This window comes from Mus caroli, unplaced genomic scaffold (genome assembly GCF_900094665.2).
Source record: "Mus caroli unplaced genomic scaffold, CAROLI_EIJ_v1.1 scaffold_14754_1, whole genome shotgun sequence".
In the NCBI taxonomy this organism is placed as follows: domain Eukaryota; kingdom Metazoa; phylum Chordata; class Mammalia; order Rodentia; family Muridae; genus Mus; species Mus caroli.
Genome location: NW_018391346.1, coordinates 28,312 through 33,094, shown reverse-complemented (window position 1 = coordinate 33,094; position 4,783 = coordinate 28,312). Strand labels below are relative to the sequence as shown.

Genomic DNA, 4,783 nt, shown 5'->3' with positions numbered 1-4,783 from the left:
TCCTCCTATTTCTCTACAGGCCTTCATCCATGCCTGTAGTCCTTTCCCTTTCCAAGGTGTGATAGCATTTCTGCATTCTTTGGTACATTGCTCATAAACTAATTGTTCAATTAGCGGCATTGCGGCCTCAGAATCAACAAATATGTGTCCGACTGCTTCCATCATGCGAGCCACAAATTCAGAGAACAGCTCATTAACTACCTGAATAATTTTTGTCATATTACCAGATACCTCTCCTCGATTAGGCAATCCTTTCCAAGTTTTCACTGCTGCCTGATTGACCCTTTATAAACTTTGAATTTAAATTTTATTTAGAAAAACATCTGGCTAGGTCTGTAACAAAGCTCTTTCAGCTAAAAGAAAGGGAGGGAGAGCTGAAGTTCCAGGTTTCCCTAGTCACAGTTTGCAAAACAAAAGAAGTGCCACACAAGCCAAGCTGAGGCTGCTCCCCTCAGAGCTCAGCCTTAACCCAAATGTAAACTTTTCTCAATCTGCACACTCTGCCAGAGTCCTGGCCCAAAGATTATCCCTATTTTGATGCATCCTTAAAGACCTGTTTTCTTGGGTTCATTCATGTTATTTAGAATGACTCCAACCCTGAGTTTCCAATTTCAAGCTAACTTTCTGTTACAAGCAAAAGGCTGCCTGACCCTTTAAGAACTCCATTTGCAATCGGCCCTCAGCAGGGCTTTTTCAGCTGTACTTGATTCCCAGCCACAGTGCAGCTAACTTATCAGTTTCTGCTGTGCAGACTGAAACTGCTTTTTAAACAAGTTAAAGGATGGACAGCCAGCAGATAAAGTTTAAACCATTTATATTTTTCAACATGAAACACAGAACAACAATCATTCAAAAACAAACATAAATTGACAGACATATGGACAATTTGGTGCACCAAAAACAGATAATAGACAGATAGGGAATAGAACTTGATGTCTCAAAGGGACACAGATATCCTAACCAGAGCTAAGACTATCTCCATAGGAGCCAGAGAGGAAGCAGTACGTTTCCCGTTTTCCTTCTGTCCCTAAGAGAGCTCTGAAATAGATTATTTTCATTTTTTTTCTCCTTCTTCTGAGAATTCTGCACAGTGGCTGCTTCTAATAGTTACTCCTCTTTCCCTGAGAGCTATCTTTAAGCCTTTGATGAAGGCTGCCTCTTTAGTCAATGTCCTTGAGAGGAGGGTAAATTGACTTAATTTTTTGATCTTCATTCTTTGTATTATCTTTTGAATCTGTCTATATTTTGGTTTCTTTTCCTTTTCTCTTTTTATATCTCTTCCTTTACTTATTTTTCTGCATGCACCTTCTTTTTCATTCCTCTCTGTTTCTGACATGCTTTCCTGGTGCTCCTGCAAAAGTTGCTGCCCTTCCTTAACAGCTGGTTCACATTTCTTGTCCTGGATAGACTGGCCAGTATCAGGACAAGAAAGAAAACAAGCAACACAACCCCAGCAACAATTACCGGATCTATTCCGAAAGAAAGCATACCTCTCAGAGACTTATATTAATTTCTTTTTACTTACCAGTATCACCGTTCCCCAGCTGAAGAGTTCTGAATCCTTGCAGTTGAATCCTTCTCAACAGTCTTTTTTTGCAGGAACACTTCATTGACCGCTCCTTCCCCGTGATGCAGTTCTGAATCCTCCCTGTAACAGGGGGTCTTCGCTCATGCCTGAAGATGTCTTGTCCAGAGTTTCAGCACTACTTGTGAGCGCCTGACTTGCCAGCAAAACAGACACCACAAACGGATCCTTCTGCACACATTTATTGGGAGAGCTTGATTGCAGAGGTGAAAAGACTCAGAGCCCAGAACTGGCACTGTTTATATAGGCCTAGGAGAGGCGTGTCCACACCCAATTGGTTATGCTTTCAGTACCTCATTTACATGTCTTCACCCGATTGGTTATGCTCTCAGTAACTCATTTACATACCTCATTTACATATCTAAACCCTATTGGTTATGCATTCAGTACCTCATTTACATGCCTCAGGCCAGGCAGTGACTCGGCAAAAAACTCTACTGCACATGTGCACATTGGTTGTTTACACAAACTTATGGGTGGTGGCCAGCAGTACCCAGCATCACCTTGTAATGGCATATGTGGCTTCCCCCCACCCACACACACATACACATACACACACACACACACACACATGGCTATATTTTTAAAATTTGCATATTTCTCTATAACTATTTCTGTCCTATTTCATGCCTTTTCCAGCTTCCTTGTGAGGTGTATTCCTCTTGTTTTTGTTTGTTTGTTTGTTTTGTTTGTTGGTTTTTTTTTTTATTTTTTACTAAATATTTTCTTCCTTTACATTTCAAAAGCTATCTCAAAAGTCCCCAATAACCCCCTGCCACGCCCTGCTCCCCTACCCATCCACTCCCACTTCTTGCCCCTGGCATTCCCCAGTTACTGGGGCATATAAAGTTTTCTAGACCAAGGGGCCTCTCTTCCCAATGATGGCCGACTAGGCCATCTTCTGCTATATATAAAGCTAGAGACAAGAGCTCTGGGGGTATTGGTTAGTTCATATTGTTGTTCCACTTATAGGGTTGCAGACCCCTTAAGCTCCATGGGTACTTTCTCTAGCTCCTCAGTTCGGGGCCCTGTGTTACATCCAATAGATGACTGTGAGCATCCACTTCTGTATTTACCAGGCACTGGCATATCCTCACAAGAGATAGCTATATAAGGGTCCTTTCAGCAAAATCTTGCTGGCATATACAATAGTATCTGGGTTTGGTGCCTGATTATGGGCTGGATACCCCTGGTCAGATAGTCTCTGGATGGTCCATCCTTTCATCTTAGTTCCAAACTTTGTCTTTGTAACACTTTCCATGGGTATTTTGTTCCCTATTCTAAGAAGGAGCGAAGTATCCATGCATTGGTTTTCCTTCTTCTTGATTTTCTTGTGTTTTGAAAATTGTATCTTGGGTATTCTAAGTTTCTGGGTTAATATACACTTATCAGTGAGTGCATTTCAAGTGACTTCTTTTGTGATTGGGTTACCTCACTCAGGATGATATCTTCCATATATATCTATCTGTCTAAGAATTTCATAAATCCATTATTTTAATAGCTGAGTAGTACTCCATTGTGTAAATATACCACATTTTCTGTATCCTTTCCTCTGTTCAGGACATCTGGGTTCTTTCCAGCTTCTGGCTATTATAAATAAGGCTGCTATGAACATACTAGCGCATGTCTCCTTATTACCAGTTGGAACATTTTCTGGGTATATGCCCAGGAGAGGAATTGCTGGATATTCCGGTAGTACTATGTCCAATTTTCTGAGGAAATGCCAGAATGATCTCCAGAGTGGTTGTACAAGCTTGTAATCCCACCAGCAATGGAGGAGTGTTCATCTTTCTCCACATCCTAACCAGCATCTGCTGTCATCTGAATTTTTTATCTTAGTCATTCTGACTGGTGTGAGGTAGAATCTGAGGGTTGTTTTTATTTGCACTTCCCTGATGATTAAGGATGTTGGACATTTTCTCAAGTGTTTCTCAGCTCTTCAGTATTATTCAGTTGAGAAATCTTTGTTGAGCTCTGTACCCCAGTTTTTAATAGGGTTATTTGAATTTCTGGAACTCAGCTTCTTGAGCTCTTTGCATATATTGGATATTAGTCCCCTACCAGATTTAGGATTGGTAAAATTCCTTTCCCAAGCTGTTGGTGGCCTTTTTGTCTTGTTGACAGTATCTTTTGCCTTACAGAATCTTTGCAATTTTATGAGGTCCCATTTGTTGATTCTTGATCTTACAGCACAAGCCATTGCTGTTCTGTTCAGGAATTTTTTCCCCTGTGCCCATATCTTCGAGGCTTTCCCCCACTTTCTCCTCTATTAATTTTAGTGTCTCCGGTTTTATGTGGAGGTCTTTGATCCACTTAGACTTGAGCGTTGTACAAGGAGATAAGAATGGATCAATTCTCATTCTTCTATCAACAATCTCCTAAGCTCACATATGCAGGTTATGAGCATGCCTGTCTTCTGGCTGAGCCTGCAGGCCACTGAAATCCACATTAACTCTGTGGAGTTCAACCCTGACTTCCTGGCACAGATGATCCCCAAAGTGAAGTGGACACTGCTTGTGCAGTCAGCAGACACCTTAATCTTGGCTGAGGTACACAAAGAGCCCACTGACAGCTATGAACAGGATGAGATGTTTTTGAGGAAGATGCACCCATGTGTGGCTTGAGATTGATATACTGCAGAGTACCCTGCAGTGCCCAGAATCTGATCATCTTTTCCCCATCATTGGATCCCCAATATGCTGTTAAATGATGAGGAGACTGAGATGTAACCTTACTAGCCCCCACACTGGGAGATCAGAGTAGGTGGGAAGTTCAAAGAACACCCTCATGGAAGCAGGGTGAGAAGGCATGGGATAGGGGGTTTCTGGGAGGGTGGGAAACTGTGAAAATGGACAACATATGAAATGTAAATAAAGAAAATATTCAATTTAAAGAAAGACCAACCAAAGTGTACACAGGGAGGGGCCCATGTCTCCACCCGCATATGTAGCAGAGGATGGCATAGTTAAACACCAGTGAGAGGAGAGGTTCCTGGTCCTGAGAAGGCTGAATGCCCAAGTGTAAGGGAATGCCAGGACAAGGAAGCAGGAGTGGGTAGGTTGGTGAGTAGAGGGAGGAGGGATGGGATAGGGGGTTTCGGAGGGGAAACCAGGAAAGGAGATTACATTTGAAATGTAAATAAAGAAAATATGTAATAAAATAAAATAAAATAAAATAAACCAACTGGGAAACAATAAG

The 4,783-nt window shown here is 41.7% G+C and overlaps 1 pseudogene; it reads left to right on the top strand.

Moving 5' to 3' along the window:
• Nucleotides 1-3,951: 3,951 nt before the first annotated feature.
• On the top strand, nucleotides 3,952-4,314 carry LOC110289123 (annotated as a pseudogene).
• Nucleotides 4,315-4,783: the final 469 nt, after the last annotated feature.